This window comes from Falco biarmicus, chromosome 8, assembly GCF_023638135.1.
Source record: "Falco biarmicus isolate bFalBia1 chromosome 8, bFalBia1.pri, whole genome shotgun sequence".
In the NCBI taxonomy this organism is placed as follows: Eukaryota; Metazoa; Chordata; class Aves; order Falconiformes; family Falconidae; genus Falco; species Falco biarmicus.
Window position 1 is genome coordinate 12,267,352 of NC_079295.1, and position 22,255 is coordinate 12,289,606.

At 44.4% G+C, this 22,255-nt stretch overlaps 1 protein-coding gene across 39 annotated transcripts in view; it reads right to left on the minus strand.

Moving 5' to 3' along the window:
• MAP2 (microtubule associated protein 2) overlaps window positions 1-22,255 on the minus strand; it is a 235,605-nt gene that overhangs the window by 83,709 nt on the left and 129,641 nt on the right. For 34 of the 39 annotated variants that reach the window (XM_056349749.1, XM_056349773.1, XM_056349752.1 and 31 more), the window contains one exon: window positions 19,852-19,911. The exons of the other annotated variants lie outside the window; for them this stretch is intronic. The gene's annotated coding sequence lies outside the window, so the exon portion shown is untranslated. The remainder of the gene's footprint in view (window positions 1-19,851; window positions 19,912-22,255) is intronic. 39 annotated transcript variants of the gene reach the window in all.

Consider the following 22,255-nt stretch of genomic DNA (forward strand, 5'->3'; position numbering starts at 1 on the left):
CCACAAGCAGTGGCCAGCACGAGCTGCTCCACACGAAGAGGCAAGAAGCTCCACAGAGCTTCAGTCTCACATCAGCGTTCTCTCAATGCACAAAGTCTCCACCCGGTGACACTGACCTGCTGATTTCCATCAGAGCCCGGTGCCTACATGTCTATGAAGATCCAGATCATTGTGCTCTTTGCAATACAAGCAGTACATTCAGAAGATACCCTCAAGGAGACTTTGTGGACAAGGGAAATAACCTGTGTCCTTCCATGGACTGCCATCAGAGATTTCCATTAAAAGGATAAAGGACACAAAAAGCACAATGGGATATAGGACGTGCAGAGCACTGACGGAGACAGAAAATTCATGCGTACATTTATCAGTTCAGGTGATTCAGATGTCTTTTTTGAGAGGTATGCAGGATCCAACATACGATTCATCTTGAATTTCTCTGTATTTTCTCTTTTGCAAAGTCTTTCAGCAGCACTAAAGATTATGTTGGTTTAGGATGCCTGAAAGCATTAACTATTAATCACAAATGAAATAAAGTAGACCTGGAAAAGGTACAAAGAGCTCAATGAAGATGATAAAAGATCTGAAGAAGCTTCTATGCAAGAACTGACTAGACAGGCTATAACTCTTCATCCTGGCAAAGAAGGGAATGGGCCAGACGTTTATAAAAACACATGCAGCACAGAGAAGAAAAGCAGGGAAGAGAAAACAGTCACTCTCTCCACAAAGAGCTATGGTGCATCAGCCAGAACTCTCTGGTGGCAGGCTTCCTGCAAAAAAATGGTGGTTCTTCCCACTGTAGGAAATTCCATGGTGCAGGGGATGGTGCACAATACAAGTTTGCATAGGTTAAAAAGCAGCTGCTGAATTTTTCTTCCATTAATTTGCCCATGGTTTCTCAATTTAAGAGCCTTTTCTGGGAAAGGAATGTTTTTACCATGTAAGTAATATCTAGATCTAACGTGGCTTAGAGGCTTTACCTCCTATTTTAATATTGACTTTAAGTAATTGTGTGGTTTCCTGTCATAGGTTTTTAAAGGCAACTCTTCCCCATCAAGTGTGGTGGAATGTCACAGCCCCTTGATGAGTGTTACGTTTAGCAAACTCTACATGAAAATGCACTGTATGACATAGACTGTATTGCACAGTAAATGAAAAACACCTATTACACAGCCAGGCTCTAGCAAACGAACAGTTTTGTTGGTCTGCAAAGTTTCTAACTGAAACACGACTTCACATCCCAGACACGTACATCCCTCTGCTGATGCAGCAAAACCAGGCTCTGCAGGTTACGTCTTGCCACTTGCGTGGGACTGGTTCACCAGATGAAGAAAGAAGATGCTAATTTGTAAGCTGCTCGGCAGAATCAACCTGACCACCTTATGCTGAAAATCTACAGACAGCACACGGTGACACTGAGCTAATGGTTAGGGCTGGGGACATCAACAGGAAGATAAACTGAGAAAAGTGTTCTCGAGTAGGGGTGACGCTGAAGAGAATAGGCACATGAACAGCTAGGAAGACAGATGGCCCTTCCAGAAGGACCTGGTTATGTATCCAGGGCCGCCGCTTGTAAGAGGTCTTAGACTATATGTAAATGTTTTATAGATGAGATGCTCAAAGCTGCACAGCATAAGCAAAGTCTTGTGTGTTTTCTTTTTCATTTAGGGCAAGCAGTCGGAAACACATGCCCCACCACTGAACTCAACTCTGACCCAGAGGGGCTGTCTCTGGTTGAAAAGATGATTCATTCACTCTGCTAGAAGGGCTGAATGAATAGGCAGTATTCAGACTGCAGAACGCTTATCACTTGGGATTCCCTCAAAATTTAGGTCTGACATGACTGGGTCAGTAACCACGCGCTTTTGTTCCTCGCTCCTTGAACAGCAATGTCTCTTTGCATCCTTCAGTGGTTCCCTCAAATCAGGTCGATTTTTATGGCTTGCTAATTATTACTGCTAGACTTCTGCCAGGCTTCAGGATGAAAAGACGTGTATTTCTGAAAGCTCAGGGCACAAAACTTACAGAATAAATCACCGTCTGTCTGGCAGCAACAAAATCCAGCCATGGCAGCCACTTAAATATACGCATCTGGATAGTGCTGAACTTTATTTGTTTAGGAATGGAAAGTTTTCTTCCGCTTTTGTTGACAGAGCATATTAAAGACTGCCAAAAATGCAAAGAGAAAAAGAAGTAACTGTCAGAAGCTGGATTTTGTCTAGAGGTGCATCAACATGTATCACACATACAAAGCTATTTGACATTCAGATTGCACCGTTATACCTCAGGAGGCTGGCTGTGAAAGAAATGAGAGATGACTGCATAATCGTAGCTAGGGCCCCTTCTGCATATGTACTAAGCTACTGCCTAGTTCAACAAACATACTTCATACTTCCTGCTCCCTCTGCCTAGATCATCCCAGTCTCCACTGCATCACCCCCCTGTCGCAGCCCAGGCATTGCCCACTTGGGCTCCAGCCCCTCACCCAGGCCCTGTCCATGTTTGCTGTCCAGATCACAGATTTCACCACTGCAAACTGTGAAAGTTTTATCCCCCTCATACCAAGGCCCACTTTCAGATTGCCTCCTGCAGGTTTCATGCCAAGCAGCAGTTTCCTCATTCCCATTCCTCTATTAACTTCCAGTTTTCCTTCCTGGACTTCTCATCCAGTCCCTCACTTGCATCCAGCTCGTTCCTTACCCATCCGTACCCTTTCTCCACACATCCTTTATCAGAGCTCTCTTCTGCCCTGGATCCCCTGCTTCTGCAAGTTCCTGGCCATGTTTTCTAATTTTGGTTGCCTCTGCCTTTGAAAGTGTGGACTTTCTCCTTTCTCAGCAATTATAAGCAAAGGAGAGGCAGCTTATTCTTTTTTTTTTTTTTTTCCACTCACAGTGATACGATGTGACATGACATAAATTGGGCTGGTCAGGCTCAGGGAGGTTGGAAGCAGCAGAGGCTCTAGCAAGTCTCTCCTGACCCTCAGCAAATTTTCAAATGATGTGTTGTCCCTTCCTCCGCAAACTTTCAAATGATACGTTGTCCCTTCCTCCACAACCAGGATGCTAAAAGAACTTTGCAGACAAGATCTTGAGTTAAAACAGCAAACCTGGCTTCCTCAACCCAGCCTGGGAAGGCAGCCTTGCTCCAGGAAAGGGCGGCTTGGACCAAAACATGTGCCTAAGAGGGCAAGACAAGCCTGACTGCCAGAGAGGAAAGGTGCAGCCTAAACCACAAAAAGTTTGGCAAAGTGGTAATAGAAACAGGGTCTTGTAGCAAGCCACCTCAGCTGGCAGCCTCACCTATAACACCACAATCAGTAAATGGAGCGTGTGTGAAGAGATGTGTATGTTATGCTCAGGGGTGCGCTGACAGGTAAGATCGCTGTATCCATAGTGATGGCAAGTGAAGCAATGGTAGTACTGCAGGCCAGAGTCTGATGGTCTAATTTGAAGCACAGGGTGTAAAGAGACCTGGAAAGACTTTTCCAGAGATGCAGACAACCCTTCTTTGCATCCCCAAAAGGAAGTATAGGTTCAATTAGGGGAAAGCGTAAGAGCTCCCAACAAAAGCATCTCAAAGGCTTTGCTATACACTCTTGACCAGCAAAGAGTTGTCAGCCATTCAGATCTGGGTGCTATTCCTGCCCAAACTCCTGCTACTGGTGGAGTGGCTCGGGAAGAGCCAGCTTGGATGCTGGGACTGCAAAGAGAATGGCTTTGGACCCTCTGGGTGCCTCTTGCTGAAGGTAATATTGCATCCATGTCTCCTGTTGTGGGTCCCATAATCTCTGGTCCTTTCTTCCAGCGTTGCCACCACTACATGTCTGAGCCCCAGCTGCCCTCCCCAGGCAGGTCCCAGCCAGCCAAAGGAGCACACCATGCTGGGACCTCCCCTAATCTCTTCTCTCAGCAAGCTAGTGCTGAGTAACAGGCAGCAAGACACTTGTCCCAGATCCTGTCTTAAAGGTGTAAAAGGGCCTGAATTTACTCAGCCTGGGCTCTGAGCTGAGGTTTGTCCTGGCCAGAACTCAGGATATAGCCAAAAAAAATCATACTGAGGTTCCTTGCAGCCCACGGGACAGACCACACGTAGAACGGCAGGGCACCTTGTTCTGAAGTCCAGATACCTCTTTACCTCCAAAAACGCTCTGAAGCGATAAAACCACCACTACTTTCTCTGCATTTAGACTTACACCATATGGAACAGAACAGCCCCAACATCAAATGCTGGGCACCCCTACAAAACTGTGAAGAACGTGCCCATGAAGAAACAGGTGCTACATTCAGTAAGGTACAAAGTGGCTGCCCCAGCACCAAGGTGTCCCTCTTCAGTCTCGTTCCTTTCCTACCCCAGCTCCAGGCACAAGAGAAGACATATGTCAGCCCACATCTAGCCTCACACCAATCTTTGAAACTCCCCTATGGCCAGTGCTAAATCCTCACAGACTGGTTCAGGCATTCAATTCCTGACTAATTTATGGTCTGTGGAAACCTCCCACCCCACACGTGACTTCTACACTGTATTAGGCTGAGCTGGCATGTGAGGGCATTTTTCCACGGGACAGTATAGAGGTATTTTCCAGTATCACTGGGTACCCTACGTAAGCCTTGTTCAGGAACAAAGAAACGATGAAAACCACTTTTTTTAAAAAACACAATACTTGCATATTATAAAAAGGAGGACTCTGCTACTGTCCTTTTAGCTGTTATCAGTTTGAAATAAAGCTGTTAACGTTTTACATAAGTAAGGCTGCAGCACAAAATAGCAGAATAAAACCCTAAAGCTCCTTTTCCTGAAGTACTGCTAGGATTCAAACCCTACTGTGTGCATGCCAATTGGCAGAGATTTTCAGTGAGGATTTACTCCGGTGCTTTGTCAGTATTCTCTGGGAATATTACAAAAGTCAGAAGATTTTTCTTGAAGCAAATTTTTACTTGTCCTTCAAAGATGCACCTTCTTTGATACAGAAGGATTTGATGTGGGAGGATACTCCAAAAATGCAGTCCTCAGCACACTCAAATTTTCTTTAAATTCCTGAACATTTTAGAGGGGCTTTACTTGGTGAAGTGGGAATTGTTAATATTACGCTAATAAAAATTACAATATCCACATCATTATATTTGACATAAAGCCCAGGGTCAAGTGCAAAAAATTAGCATTTAAAAGATACAGTTGATATTTCAAACACAACCATTCAAATGATACACTGCTTTGAAGAATATATTGCACTTCACTTTGTTGTACTGCTTCCAAGGAGCATTGCTCATAACTATTTGCAGTTTCTGAAACGAGGATGGTATTCTTCCTTTTTCCACAGCAAGAAATGACTATTGAGACAACGTGGTTTTAAATGGAAAGCTTTCTATTTCTTTCTATCAATACTCAATGAACACAAAGGTGACAGGAAGTTACTGTAGAATCCATTCTCTCCATACAGCTAATATTTCCTTGCCTTCTTTGTTTCCTAGTAAAAAACCAAAGTGGCTCTATGTTCTTTGGCTCTTGACCTTTTACTGCTTTCTCTGATGGTTTACCTGTTCAGAATCCCAGGAGGTCTTAACATGAAAGATTTCCAAAATGAACAGAGAGATTTATGAACACTGTCCAACGTTCTCCTTATCACATCAGAACAATCTGCCACGGCAAGAGAGGAGCAGAACGAGTTCACATTAGTGACGATCAGTACAGCATTCAGAGCCTTCTGCTCAAATCCCAGACAATTTCTCAATCAGTGGTATGGAAAATGGTCAGGGAAAACACTCTGAAGACATGGCATTAAGATAATTGTCACTCCAGCTCTTCTTCAAACTCTAGATAAAAAGATTCATCACAACTTAATTTCTATCATCCATTCTTCCATTTCAGCAACTGCTGAACAAGGAAGTTACAAGAGCATAAAAACATGGGGCAGCAGCAAAGCCCAGTGCTGTAGCCATGCTAGAAAATACGTTAAGGTCCCTGGACTGTCCCATCTCTGCAAATCATTGTGAAGTGCTTATGCAAGACCAAATTAGACAGGAAAGGGCACAACTGGACTTTTATACACTAAAGTGAATAACCAGCCCCTTTGCAGCAAAAAGTCTAAGCATCCAACACATTGTTCTTGAGGAGGAGTAAGAGCAGAGCAGTCCGGCCTCGCTGCAAAGCAGATCAATACCTGTGTGGAAGACCAGGGAGCCGAGGAGAGCTTTCTTTCCCATAGCCGAGACACCTCTGTCTTTTCCCAACCCCTAACTGCAGCATTTTGTCTTACTGGCAAGCCTGGTATTTCTGAAAACCCTCCTTTCAACACTTTAATGACAGCGTGGGCTTGGCCATACTGACAGAGCCAGACCCGCCTGTTCTGTGTGGGGAGATCACCGCGGTGCATTAACCATCCCCGACATACAGCTCCTGAGACAAGGTTGTAGGTTCTGCTACAGGTAAGCCAGGCAGGGACATTTCGGGTGTTACAGGGTTAAATCCTATACTGTTCAGGTCCTAATAGGCAGGTTGCAGTAAAATAAATTTTAAAAAAAATAATCACTGGAACATCATTTCCACACATATTTAAGAGCAGGAAACAGCCCATCTCATTGTAAATCAACTTCTTCCTCGGCAGCCAGGAGGGAACTGTATCTTACATTTTCTGACACCCCCACGGGATTACTGACTTGGATTCCCTCGATCACTGCATATCTGCAGGACTGCAAATATACTGCAGTATAAATTCATTAACTGTAACACGGAATGCATCAAACGCAATTGAACACACTTCCATTACACATGGCAAAGCAGCGGACCATCTAGCGATTGGACATGACTGCCTCGTTTCCGTGAGTTAGCATGTTTCAGCCATGTGGTGCTTTCAAGATCAATTCGTTAACAGAAAGTGAAGTATTCAATTCAGACCCAACTCGATTTCATTTTAACCCCTTCCTCCTGCTTTTCTCTGCATCTATTCATACATAGAAAAACAATTGACAACTCATACAGCATTCCAGTTTCTCATGCATTTTCATATGTGTTTTGATGGGAGCTCATGTTCATGATAGTGAATCAAAACATCTGTCAATAAAACTCCTCTCTCAGGAATTACAAACATGACATAACTGTGATGCCAGAATACATCTAAAAGAACGAAAAAGCAATGTAAGGAGTGCATTACACTTTAATGGCACCCTCTTCAGAGAAAAGACAACAATAGAACCTGGCAAAAGATTTTCTGCATTCAGCAACACCGCCTTCCATTTTACTTCCCTTGTCATCTGCACCAGAAACACTGAAAACCCAGCATTGCTGCAGTTGTAATGACTTAACACCCACCTCAAGCACATACAGAAAAAAACCCTAATTTTGTAGGCTTCAGTGCTTTTAAATTATGTTTGTTACCATGAGAACTTGATCAAAATGCCACCCTCAAGCTTGCAGAAGGGGGGGAAAACAACAACAACAACAAAAAGAATCTACTTTTAATCACTGGTAGTACACTTGCTGCATTGCAGCATTTTCATAAGCTTCACAACCTTCTGCAGTAAGAGGCAGCAGAGATGCCCAGACAGATATATTTTGCTGAACACTTTATTCTGGAAAAAATATAGCTGACAGCACGGTTGTCATCCAGTACTATTATGCAATGTTCCATGTATGGAAGATAAAGCACACATACATGTTCTGCACCATATTACAAGGCTTGATTTGAAAACTAGACAATTACACATATATACAAGCCGGGGGCAACTCTGACAGCTGCTCAGGACAAAATATTTTTTTTTTTGTGATATCAGAGATAAACCAAAGCTATGAAACCCTTCAGTTTCTTCTCCATCTTTATCCATTTGCTAGCTTTATAAATTTAGGTTGATTTTTATGTATCTATATTTCTGGAAATTTCAAAGATAACACTGTATCATCTAGGCTTTTTTTTTTTTCCTTTTTAATTTACAGTCTCATCACCTTTGGATTAATGGTTATGGACACTGCTTTACTGCAGTTTGACTAGGAGCCATAGTTTGCAGAACAAGCACCCCAAGCCTGCAGCCGCTTCACAGGAGGTAATTAGCAGCGTAGCTGAATCAAGAGCCAGTAATAAACTACATAAAGTAGCTTGTTCAGCTGTATATGTGTTTAATGCTGCAGCTGACAGACTACAGGAATGACATGCAGCAATGGTGGGCTAGGATGGAGGAAGAGTTTCACACCTCTGATCAGAATAACTTACTAGCCACTTACTCAAGGAGTCATCTCACACAGCTCTCCCTTAACAAAGATGTCCTTTGTAGACAACACCAAGTTGCGGGGGAGCATTGATCTGCTGGAGGGCAGGCAGGCTCTGCAGAGGGATCTGGACAGGCTGCACCAATGGGCCAAGGTTCCATGGTACAAGGTTCAACCGGGCTCAGCGCCGGGTCCTGCACATGGGTCACACCAGCCCCACGCAGCGCTGCAGGCCTGGGGCAGAGCGGCTGGGAAGTGCCTGGTGGGAAAGGCCCTGGGGGCGCTGGGTGATGTCTGGCTGAACATGGGCCAGCCGTGTGCCCAGGTGGCCAAGAAGGCCAACAGCATCCTGGCTTGTACAAGAAACAGTGTGGCCAGCAGGACCAGGGCAGTGATTGTCCCCCTGTACTCGGCACTGGTGAGGCCGCACCTCGAATGCCGTGTTCAGTTTTGGGCCCCTCACTGCAAGAGGGACGTAGGGGTGCTGAGCGTGTCCAGAGAAGGGCAACGGAGCTGGGGAAGGGTCTGGAGCACAAGTCAGATGAGGAGCAGCCAAGGGAACTGCGGGTGTTTAGTCTGCAGGAGACTCAGGGGGGACCTTATCACTCCCTACAGCTACCTGACAGGAGGCTGTAGGTAGGTGCGGGTCGGTCTCTTCTCCCAGATAGCTAGTGACAGGACAAGAAGAAACAGCATCGAGTGCCAGGGGAGGATTAGATTGGATATTAGGGAAAAATTTCTTCACTGGAAGGGGTGGTGAAGCATTGGAACAGGCTGCCCAGGGAGGCGGTGGAATCACCATCCCTGGAGGCGTTTTAAAAATGCATAGGTGTGGTGCTTAGTGCCATAGTTTAGTGATGGATTTGACAGTGCTGGGTTAACGGTTGGACTTGGTGATCACAACGGTCTCTTCCAACCTAAATTCTATGATTCTATGACATATCTACACATCTACAGGAAGGAAACTACCACTGTTCTCACTAAGACATCAGCCAGACTGTATCCCATTTAAGGTGAGAACAGAATGAATTTCCCTGTGAAAGCCAAATCACCCTCTTGAGGATACTGTCCATGCCAGAGCATTAGGCATCCTTTAGACTTCAAACAAACCAGCTCCAAGAGGAAAAATCCATCAGCCAGAGAGAGATGGCATGCCCTATGCCAGAAACCCTGGCTACCATCTTCTCAAGAGGAAAATAAATGTAAAGTGAGTTGAAAGAAGGGGAAAAAATAGACCTTCAGTGAAGTAGACCCAGTTCCTCACTTGCATCTTTACAGGTCTATCCATTTTGAATGTTATGTGTAATGTGTGTATTTGCAGCTGTACTTTGACCTGTCATGAGTTAAGCATCACAGATGATAGTGTTCTTCACCAGAGGAGGTGACAAATCCAGGAAGCAGCAGCAGGGAAAAGCTCAGGCTGTACAGGGAGATTGTACCACCTAGGCCAGAGAGGTACAAACATCTTCCAGTGACACTGGATGCTCACAGCTGTGCAGTAAAATACAAGTGTACTACTTGCTAGAACTTAAAAGGTCAGACTGGGAGTGTGTCATACCCCCTATTAGGCAAGGTCCTAAAGGAGATTTTTTTTAAAAATCACCGTCAATCAATATTCTGGGTAAGAATTCTACGCAGCATCCATCACAAGTGATTTCAGTGAGGTCAAGAGAACTACCTTGACTAACTCACCTCCAAATCTGGCACCCACTGAATGCCTGGAGCTCCCACCTCAACCTCTCCCTGCTCCCACACACGTACAGGACTGACTCCCACCAATTTCCATGGGATATACACCATGAAGCCAAAACATGAGCAAAGCTTGACCCTATATACAGAAGACAATGGGCATATCATGCCTGAGGGTGGAACATGGTGCAAAGAGATTTGACAAAAGACGTATGAGGTGGGACACAAAGAGCAACCAGAGTTACAATAGCCATGGGTGAGCTCTGCATTACCTGCTTTCAGGCCCAGGACACGTAACACTGTGGATGGGCCAGTTTAGCGCAGCAGGACCAGCTCAGACAGCCCCTTGGATCAATGGCATCACTTTTCTATTTTTTTCCTCCTTTCCTTCTGTTTTTTCTTCCTGCTAACTGTAGTGAAACCAGGATCACATTCCCATAGGGTTGCAAAGAGAGGACAAAGAATGTTACGATTATCAGTGACGATAAACAAAACTTCTCTCCTTTGTGTTCCAGGAAAAGCTTGGCTTGTTCTTCATAGACATGGATTTTCCAGGAAATTAATAACGTTAGCAATTATAAGGTTCTTTAAATAAAGAGATTTTGCTTTTACTATCTATAGACTGCTGAGACTATGATTGTCTCACCTCTTCTTTGGATTATTGTTAATTTATTATTTGCTGGCAACTTAATCTTCTTCCATTAGGCATTAGCTGCATAGAATTTCCTAAAATTGACCAAAGGATGAAGAAATTCATGCACTGATTTAAGTACCTTCAAGATTACCTCACTCAAATAGAGGTTTTCTTTCTCCTACCACTGTGGTATAATATAGGTATTCCTATAATCACGAGGATCCTGTGAAAAGCAGAACAGTTTTATGGTTAAGGCACCGAGATGCAAGATTCAGGCCAGGGCTCTGCTGTTTACCTGCTCCATGACCTTGAACTTTTGAATAAATAAGCTGTGCCTCAGTTCTCCCAGCTGTAAAACACGGATTATAATGTTCACACTGTCTGTAACTTGACTATTTATGCTGCAAACCCTTCAGGGCAAGGGCTGTCTCTTCCCATATGTGCGAGGAGGCTCTGGCTCCCAACCAAAGCCTTTGCATCCAGACCTCACAAAGTTTTGCTCAAGAAGGGACATTTATCAGACACAGCATCTGCCTGGAGGCAGGATGACAAAGTTGCAGCCACAAAAAGGAGACCCCAAAGGAGAGGACTGCAACATTAGCCACTGGCACCAGAGCCAGAGTTGCTTCTTGAGCATGTTGGGGAAGCAGAGGAATCTGGGACGCCATGTGCCTGCTTGACAGCTCTGGGGACAGAGGCAGCCTTCAGCTTTGGCTGTTTAACAGCTCTAGCCCCTGAGAGCCTAGAAGCTCAGCTCAGACCCCTGGTGCTGCTGAAAGGGGCCCTGATCTCTTAAAACTCTCAATGATCAGGCGGGACTATCAAGAATAGCCACAGTTTAAAATATGTATGTGAAGCCTCTGATGAAAGTTGCAGCCCACAGACTACATTAAGGAGCCCCTGCTGTTGATGCTAGCATAAAAACAAATAAAAATGCAGATTCTTATTTCAACTCTGTAGGACTGCTGGCCTGACCAACTGGGTTGTCTCTAAATGGCTTAACTCTTCCCCCCTCTTTCCTCCAGAGATCTATATAAAGCTTTTTGCATTTCTACTTCTGATGGATGCTCATTTCCAAAAATACTTTTACAAAGAGCTGCCTTTGGTAGAAATTAAAAATGTGACACCATGTAGTGCCAGAATGCATTTAAGACCACATAAATCACAAGGTACGCATCGAGTCCCTGATGCCAACCTGCCTCCACAACTACATGCCAGGTACTTAAAATTTCTCCCTGACATTAAACCAGTATTGTCAACCCCAGCTCAATTCTGCCGGTTAACTCAGCTGAAGCTGTGTGAATGTACAAGCAACCCAAAAATACGTGCTCCCTAATTCTCTCATTGTGTTTGTGCTCTGGTTTCCTGTCTCTGCCTGTCTGCTGTGTCTATCCCTAATTATGAATCACACCAGCCAGCTCCTATCATGTTTGACAGAAGATGTTAAGCTCCTACCTTTCACCATAGGAAATCCACAGATGGGTAGAGGAGAGATAAGATATTAACGCCTCTATGAAGGGAAATGCAAGGAGAAGAGCTCAGCCCTTATTTCTTCTGATTATCAGTGTCCTGGCGGTCTAATCAGATGTAGAGCTCACATGCAGCCATAGCATATGCTCTTTCTGGCCTGATTAACTGTCTAAGCAAAGACAGGTAGAGGATGAAACAGGTGCTGGTTAACCTACAGTGGGAAGTCACGGCAGAGAGGACATAGAAAGTTGCTGAGACAATGCTACGTGGAACTCGAACTCAGGAGACCCCAAAGGTCTGAGGAGTAAATGGAGATAATTTGGTTCAGAATCAGAAAAAAATCAGGGGAAGAGAGCTGAGGATGCAGGGAAGAACCAAGTGCTGTGGGTGCGAAGGATCAAAGCAGAGAGCGTGAATCTTTCACAGGGAAGCAAGGAGATGAGAACACTAGTGGTACCTGGTACCACAGGAAGGGAACACAGGGGCTGGAGAGTTAGGTGTAGGCTGCAGGTAGCGTGGTGTAAAAGGTCAGGAGTTGTGAGTAGAGTGCCCACACTGGATACCACCCCCTCCTAAAAATTAATACAAATTATTTTAGTTTACAAAATAGTTTAATTGGCAACACCGTTTCCAGCATTGAGCTGAACTCTAACCAAGAGGGAGATCTGATCTCAGGCATTTCAAAGTACGGATTTGCTCTGAAAGGTACAGGCACATTTCAGATTGTGAGAGAAGGCACTTTCATGACTTTACCACATCCTCCTCACTCAGGCCAGAAAATAATAGCTTTTCTCATCTTAATTTGCTGGGTTTATTGCTACCTGAAGCCAGATATCTAAACATTCAGAACCTGGGGGGAAAAAAGGGGGCATGGGGGTCTAATTCCATTTTAAGTCCAACATTTAGATTAGTTTTTAATGGAGCTGAATTATTTTTCCTGTTCTGTTACTTACTACGCTGGCCAATAAGCAGGAATATGGAGCTGCAATAGCGAACTTTTGCTGTATTAGAGCGAAAAATATTCCCAACAGAAAACATGCTAAAACAGCAGAGAGACTAGAGATTAAGTTGGCCACATGTGTTTTACAACTCATAATACACTGGATTTTAAGTAAAAACAAACAAAAAAAAGTAAAATAGGATTAGATCCCTTGTAGCTGCATAATGTATATGTTTTCATGCTGATACATCCCAGGTGAACTGAATCACATGGGTATGGTTTTCCATCTACAACTTCCCAGCATGAACTACGGGGTCTCTAAGCTACTAATTACACTGACAAACACGGTCCTCACCAGTGTGCTTGTCTGGCTGCTTATACCTCCACACCTCTTTGTAGATTTGACTGTAAGCTCTACAGGGTCTGGAACAACTCTGCTGTTTGAGCACACAGCGTCTAACACAACAGTGACCTAATCCAGACTTGGACACCTAGTTTTTAATATTATGGTAGCTAGAGCCATGAATCACGGAGCATTAACAAGAATCACAGCAAAGCTGTTGCACACATATCTAGTTCCCAGGCATGCTGCCACTAACCCCAGACTCGATCCTGTTGTGTCTAATTCTGTTTTCATTACACTCATTAAATGGAAATATAATTCTTCCATGTTCTGACAATTTTTAGCAGCAAAACTGATGCAAGAATAATTGTATAAGCAAGCAAAATAATATTTTTTTTTTGCGCACAAGAAGTCATAACTAAAATAAGGACACTGGGGAGTTATTATTAAGAGTACACTGCAGAAAAATCTTACAGACTGGTAACATCATGAATTAATTATTGAGGAAGGACTACTGATCAAAGTGCCTTGCAACCTACCCCAGATATCTCACACAGACATGGCAAAAGGCACAACAACAGGCAATCTTACAATTTTGTTACAAAAACATCCCGAAGCCTTCTGATTTGGAATTCCAGGATGATATGGAAAACAAAGAGAACAAGATGTGTCTGTAATGTCAGGATCTCACTTTTCCTGTGCAGACCACACTTGTACGTGAATAGAATCACATATTACATCGCTCGCTCTGCGTAATTATTGCAGCTGCCCAACGGCTAGTGTCATGGCCAGAGCCCCGGCTGAACAACAGCTTCCTGCTTCAGAAGGGACTGAAGTCTTGGAGGGATTCAAAATGAGGGAAAAAAATGACTCATCTTAAGGATGACAACTAGAGTATTTTTTGGTCACGATTATAAAGAGTTCTCTTTCATCAACTGTGCTGGAAAGAACATTACGATTCAAACATCTGTTCTCCTCATAAGTTTCATTCCTCAATACAATGAACCTGCGCCCCTCACACTCCTCTCATGGAGAACGCTCACAGCACTCCCATTACTCCCACTATTTTTCAAAAGCGTGTTTACTAACACAACTGCTTAAATACACGAAACTCAGGCTTCATTCTGAGTGTCGTTTCCCAGCACTGAATGTAACAGGGTTGTGATGCTCAGGCTTTTGGTGACTCGCGCTACAAAGCCATTTACAGTTAACGAGTAGGAAAGGGATAATTTTTCCCATGAGCGCTTTGTAGGCAGCACTGACTTCCATCCCTCCCTCAGTGCTGACAGGCGAGAGCGCATCCCTGTATCCTGGCCCTGACACCAGCCAGAACCAGATGCTTCATAGGGAAGTTCAGAAGAACTCAGCAGCGGGGTGCTATAGACAAAGGTGACTTTAGACAGCAGCTGGGTTTGCTGTGAAGATAAACAGGGGAGATCTGGTAGGTCAGACCACTGGAAGAGGCATGTGATACAAGCCCTTTTTGGGTAGTCACCAGTCCAGTCACATCGTGGTGGATGGCATAATCAGACTGGCACACAACTGCTCTCCAGTTCCCATTAATGAAGGGCTGGTACAGGCACCGCATGGCAAGGACTGTATACCTTTCAAAACAATCGGGTTTAGAGTGTGGGTAGTTCCTTTTTCATATAGCCATAAAGCTATAATCCTTAGCAAGATGATATATTTTCAAAAGGGTGTCTGTGGCAAAAATTCAATTGCCTTTAGGGAGCTGAGCTTCTGCTCCATGGTGTTTTCTTTCCCTCCACATGATTCAGGAGACAAAACTCACAGTTGTGAGAATTCAGCATTACCACACTGGACTGGTTCTTGAGCTACAGGACGTATTCTGTTGACTTTACTGTTGGAGATGCAAAAGAAAATATACTTCTCAACTGCAGTAAGTCTGTACAAAACCAAAAATCAGCTCATCAGCTCACCTTCACCTTGCTTAATTTTGCCCTTCTATAAAGTCATTTAAGTACTGCAGAAGAATAGAAGAGCTCAGTATTGGGGTTGGCTGCTGATCCTGACAAAAACATTGAGTACAAGCTACAACGCAGAGAACAGTCCAGTTTCCCTTACCTACCAAACTCTTCCTCAGAATTAAGCCCCTTTGCTCATCACTTCAGATAGAAAAGCAAAGATGACATTTCCCTCTTCCTCTCCCCCCCCCACCCCCCCCCACCCCACCCAGTTTCTTTGGCCCACCTCTTGCACCCAAGGAGCTAGGGAGATGCTTACCAAAAAGCCACAGCAAGTCACATAACCTCTGCCTGTCAATTCCTGCCTGAACAGCTTTGCTTCTTGGATGCAAACAAGTATTAAGCATCTGCTAGTGAGTCACCCTGCTAGGCAGGATTAGTACTAACACTACCATCATCATCATCGTGATTTACTAGTGACAGGGGACATTCTTCTTGCTTTCCACGGCTTAAAGACCACACCTGAATTCTTTAGAAATGTAGCAAATACTACCTTGGATAGCTGATAAATACAGTAACACAGTGCTCTGCCTTTATAACTTTGGTTCAAAACAGGTGTTTTGAAACAAAAGAAGGTGCAGATAATGGCTATTAAGATAATCAGAAGAAAGGATGAAAGAGAAAGGTTGATTATAAAATCAATGACAGCCCTCCTTGCAGAGGAGGAAAGAAGTAGATTGATGATAAGGGATAAATACAAAGGGGGAAAAACCAAAGGCTAGTTTGGTACAAGAACCCTGTGGCCACTGGTAGGTTTTAGCTGGAAGCTAGAGGTTCCTTGCAAGTGAGATTGCAGTACAGCCTACCGGTTCGCAGGAGACTATTTTTAAGAGGGAGGCTGAAGAAGGAGGATTGGATGCAACACTAGCTGTGACAGCAGGCATGCCAAGAGCCCTCCTTCAGCCCTGTGTCAGAACTACCCAGGTGGGAATGCCTCCTTGCGACCCACCCAATGTCAAACAGGAGACACTCAAGCTGGCTGCATGGGAAAAGTGAAGACAATGCCAATAACACCACTAAGCTATATCTTGCGCTCTGCCCATTTATCTTTTCCTAGCGCTACAAAGATCATTGAGAAAAAAACCCCACAAAGCAAGAAAAATGAAAAAAGAGAACACCTCGAGTTTTTGACTTTTGAGAAATCAAGACAGCATTTCATCTGTAGGTACTACAAGAAGTCCTTCTAACAAGTATCAATTTGCAACCCTTTTCCTAAAAATGGTTCTAATCGTTGTTCAATGACGTCTTTCTGTACAATGTTAACTTCCAACCAGTAGTGAGGAAAATTTCTAAGCCTGAAATAAAAGCTACAGTGTATTTAAAGTGCAGTCATTTAAAGTGCAGTTAGCTCTCTACAGAATGCATGTAAGATGCACTTGTATTTGAAGACATTCCAATCTAATCAAACAAAATATTAATGCAGAAATGTTCTCCCTGAGTACACTGCATGTTCACCCTGGCCTCACGCTATCCTCGAGACTCTGCTCAGGATGGCTGCTGCCAAGCACCATCCCCATCTACGCATCTCTCCTTCTGAGCATCAGCAGACTGACAGTAGAAAAAGCACAAGTAACGCTTATACTTAAAAGGCTACTCAAAATCATTGGGAATGTCAACAAGACAGAGCCTTTGGAAGGTGTTAGAGTTCGCCGTCCTGCTTAGAAGCAGCCCCACACCAGGCCTAAGCAGAGTATAGGTGAGCAAACTGTCTTGGTATCTTCCTGTCGTGCCTTCATAGACCCAGCTCACACGCAGAGACAGCACAGTGAAAAGCTCATGTAAGAAGGAGATGCCGAGTTTGCTCACAGCACACAGGGATCACGGGGCCTGGTGACCAGGGTGAACAGTCACCGCAGCAGACCCAGAAGCACAACTATCACACACAACACACTAACAGAACACAAAAACACACTATCAGATAATGCCATAACACATCCAAAGCTGAGCCCTCGACTCCAAATGCTGCAAACAGGCTGTACTGACGCCCTAGCTCAGACAGACATGAGCTTTATCACCCACTCCTGCAGCCCTCCGTACCACCTTGCTGGTTCTGTTACTCCTCCCCCCCATCCAAGAGCCCAGCCGTGGGGGATGCTTTTACACAGGAGGCAACGCAACAGCGTCCTTTTCCTGAGCCTCTACCTCCTTTATCACAGCTTCCCCCGTCACTCACCTGCAGCACCTTATTTCCACTGCTAGTTTTCACTGTTACTTAGAAAAGGACACAGGAAACACAGCAACGTCACGAGGTATTATACCTTGGTTTTTACCTCCTAACCGCTGATGTAGCAACTCTGTGTAGAAAATGCTAGTTCTAACATACGATTGCTTACCCTTTTCATTTCAGACTTGCCCACCCACTTCTGTCTATGGTATCCCAGCAGCACCAGGAGGCTATGGGGCACTCCACAGATATATGTTTGATTTCAAGAGCAATAATTTAGGCCCTTCAGATAAAGACGGGACATGCAGAGACAATTCAAGCTTTGCACAGTAGACGCCTGAGAATTTACTTTATCACCAGTGGAATATTATCAATGGACAAATGGTGAATGCAATAAAACTGCCCATTACTTTAAGTCTTACAGGCTAATTTAATCCTTCATTTAGTACATGCATGCTGCCGCAAGGGTACTCTGGGGCCATGGGAAAATTCCTGAAGCGTGCAAGATCACTGCAAACAGCCTTATGCTGCCCTCCACCCTGGCAGACGCTGGCAGGGAGCCAGCCTGCAGGCACGCTGGGTTGCTGTATGTGCTGGCTGCCCCAGGGAGCCTGACGTGAGCAAATGCCAGGGCTGGGGCAGCTCCTGCCCTCCTTCAAGTTCACCATCCAGAAGGCGAATGCTCCTTCCCGAACTGCTGCGCTGCTTGTGCCATGCTTTCCAAGGGAAGGAGTTGCACTGAAATTTAGCGTGACAACAAGAGACACCTTAAACATAAGGCACGTCAGTGTCTCCTGTCCCCGAGACACTTACACACACAGCCTTTATCTGACTCCCACAGCCCATGGCAGGTCTGTGCTGCCATGGCCTGCGAGAGAGAAAAGCTCACGGACAGAAGTGAACCACCTGGTACTTGCACATGTGCTTTCTACAGCCTAAAAACCTAGAGGGCCAAATTTGAATCTTGATTTCCATTTCCTTCAAATTCATAGAGCCAGAAGAGACTGTATGCAGAATTAAACTAGGGGGTGGTCAGGAAATGAATATATTTATGGGCTTAAGAAGTCCAAAGCCAGCCTTGTATGCAATACTTCACATTTAAGTGCATATGTATGTGTACGCACAGATCCCCATCATATACTGTTATGGCTGTTGTTCATTCTTCAGTATCTTCTTGCCTTACTTTAAAGCTGTGCTTGATCTTTCCATTTTTCCATCATTAAATATCTTGGCAGCCTCAGAAGCATGGCAGAGTACTTGAGGAGAATAGGGAGATAAATTTTGCTCGCTGTTTTAAGTATAATCTCACAGAAGAAACATGTCCTAAATTGGCATAATCCAGCACCTTTTTATTAATAACAACACAGAGGCAGTAACCAGCTGAATAAAACTGGTTTTTGCGTGTGTGTTCACGCTACCCCTCAAAGGACGCGGAGTCTGAACCTCCTCTATCTTGCTAAGCTGAGAGAAGATCCTGGGAAGAGGACCACCATCCCATTATGTCTTACATCTCACGCTCCGTGAGCTTCTACAGGCATCTCCTGAGCTCACTGAAACTTGCTTATTTCACTTGTGCTGTAAGGCCAGAGCGATCACAACGCTTCACCCCAGAAGAATGCCAGTATTTCACCCTGCCCTGCCCAAGCCAAGTTACAACAGCAGAAACTTGGGCGCTTTGCCACCCTACCCACGCTGCCCTCCCGCATTTCTTCCTTACGCTTCATATGTAGTCTTTCAAACAAACTCCATTCCCATTTGCTGGAGTTCAATATTCTGTCTTTAGCATTTCAAACTCATGCTTTTAAGAACAGAAACTATGTTCGCTTGTAAATCAAGCTGAAATGAATACATGAGCCTACAGAAATACTGGCAAAACAAGTATCTGCTCATCTACATGATAGAGGCAGCACAGGTTGCCTCAAATACTACTTGTTTTTAGTCGTCTGAGACAGGGGTCTCCTGAAAGTTTTCTTTCCCAAATTGGAGAACAAGCGCATTTCTTTGATCTAACACAAATCATTTTCTGTTCTGGAGACAAGGCAATATTACTTACTTGCCCTTACTCTGCCAAACCATTCTCATCTTTTCTGTGGTAGAACTCACTGCAGTAGCAGGACATGACAAACCAGAGGAGCAAGCAGCAACAGTCACCTGTCTCAGATGCTCTGCCTTTGTATCAACAACATCTTAGGCCCTTTCTACCCAAAGCCGTAAGCAGGCTTTTGCTAAGCCAAAACTAAGATGACAGCTGTTTTGACAATGGTATGGTGGCTCACATCAGATACAGGAGGCTTTTAAGATGAAAACCAAGGAGGATCACAGAAAAATAAGGTGTTCGAGGAGTTTTCTTTTTGCTCTCTTCTCAAGCCTCCTTGGTTCTGTTGAAGCAGCCTCCTTGTGAAACTATGCTAACAAGTAAAAAGGTCATACCTGTTTAAGCAGATGATAGGATGCTGTGTCTGGTTGTTAAACAAGGGAAACTCTCTCTGCCTATAAAGAAATAGAGAAATACACACTATTTAGTCTCTATTCAATGAATTTAGAATAAACTCAACACTATGAGGACTATAACATACTGCATATCTGTACATTGATGTCCAAGCCTTTTTCTCTCGGCTTTATTTCCCAAGGCTCACTTAAGACACATTAATTCAGATACTCTGTTCTGTCCACCCTGCTTTGGGACCACCAAGGAGCTGCTTAATCCCTACACCTTCCCTAAGAAAAGGTGGCAATGGCTCCAAAAAGCCACCCATCAGGAAAGGCAAATGGAGCACAGCATATTCCCAGCCAGACTCCCTCCACTGGGAGACATGGCAGGGCTGCTACACACACACAGTCTCTGCTGCAGGGGGATCTCAAGCAGGAACAAGGAAAGGGGCTGCAAAGATGGCCAGAGAGTAATGGAAGAAGAGCAAGAGCCCCCCGCTGACTTCCCAGCATGACACTTCAGAGCAGCTGAAGATCCCCGTGCAGGGAACTACTCCAATTTCATCTTAAAACGGTTTTTCTTGCCTCACTCATATATCGGAGGGGTCTTCAGTTCTCTCCAGTTCATCTGGGATAAATAGCAAAAGTTACCACAGATGTTACTCCCCTTTTGTGACCCTCTGTACTCAGTAAGAAATGCTTGGACATTAAATGTTGTTAGCCCGTTGAAATATCCTCCTCCGCACATCCTGCTGCGCACCCTCTCTCCTTACTGTAAGTCTTTGATCACGGCGCACTGGGGAGAACGTTACAGATGCAAGCAGCAGCCAGGCACTGAAGTGGCTGCATTCAGGGAGAAAGGAGCCTCCTTGCCACAGGTGTGGTGTTTGAGCATCCCCTAAGTATTACAGGGACAGCTGGTACTATCACCTATATTTAAGACTGCACAGTTTCTCACCGCTCAGTCACCTTTTCATGTTGCCGATTTTAATTGTTCAGAAAGTAATTCCCCATGTATGATATCTGACTCAAGCTAATGGGTTTGTTTAAGAGTTGTTTGTTTTAAAGCTTCAGCAAGAACAAACGAGGCATTTCCAGGAACTAGAATAGTGACAAATATATTACTAAAACAGAGTTAAAAAGAAAGATAACATTAAGGTAATGATAAACCAGGATGCCGGTATGCAATTAGAGAGAATCATAATGCATACACACAGAAAGAACTAACCTTAAACTGGAGAGCAGTTCAGGCTTTTCCTATTTCCAAGCCTAGACTCCATTCTTTCACACCGAGTTAGTCTCCTTGCCTGCACCACGTCACTGGCGCGAGGCTGTGCTAACTGCAGCGCTCCACCAGTTTCCCCAGTTAACATCCAGCAAGAACTGAAAGATTTTGCTGCCTTGAAGGAGGAAGTTTTCAGATGGTTTCGACAGCACATAAGTGGAAAGTGACTGCTCCACCTTACTGCAAAGGCTGTCAGCAGAGTGTACCATTCACTTACATGCAATAATTACTTACACTAAATGAGCTACGTGGAAACAAGGCTCCAGACAGCATCAATTCTACCCACCCGCAGGATGAAGAGAAATGTTAAAATAAGCTAATTAAATTTGCTCTGGCTCAGCAGAAAGATCGATGTTCTCAACAGCTGAGTGTTCAGCACTTGGCGTCCCAACAGCCCTCTGATGTGTCACCGATGCAAAATAATGCCACGTAGTCAGAACCAGAGGAGGTGGATGCACGCCTCTTGGGAAAGGTAAATGCAGAAGACAGAGGCATTCAACAGAGACATTAACAGAAGCATGGACACACCTGCAACATGTACGCCAGATGATCAGATGGCATTAAAAAAACCTGCTGTGTACTTTCACATGGTCTACTAGCACCATTGAACGTGCACTCTAATAGTTTGAACTGAAACATCGATCACCTTTCTGCTAAAGTTCTACTGCAATAAATGTGATTTTAGCTGGCAGTAGAATACAAAAAATACCAGACAATCCAAATACAGATGCCAGAAATGGAAATCAGTTTTGCTGCCCCAGGAATTTGCTGAAGACAGGCTGTCATCAGCACTTCTACCTCTTGCCGACCAGGAAGTAAGGGAGATGTTTCAAAGATTCTTCCCTTAGGAAACAGAGGAGACACCTGGTCACACAGAGCAGCCAACAGCTCCACGTTTGGGACAGTTATCTAGAAAGCAAGAAGTTAACATTTAAGTGCCTGGTCAGAACCTGGCACCACATACATGAATGGGTTTTTCCACTTCCCATAAGCATCTTTAATAATCACAGTGCAGAATGTGTTAGGATGGGTTTCTTTTTGTTTTTCTCTCTAACCCTCTTGCTTCAGACAGAAATCCCTGAAGAACCTGTCCCAATAAGGAATTCATTAAAACTGGCA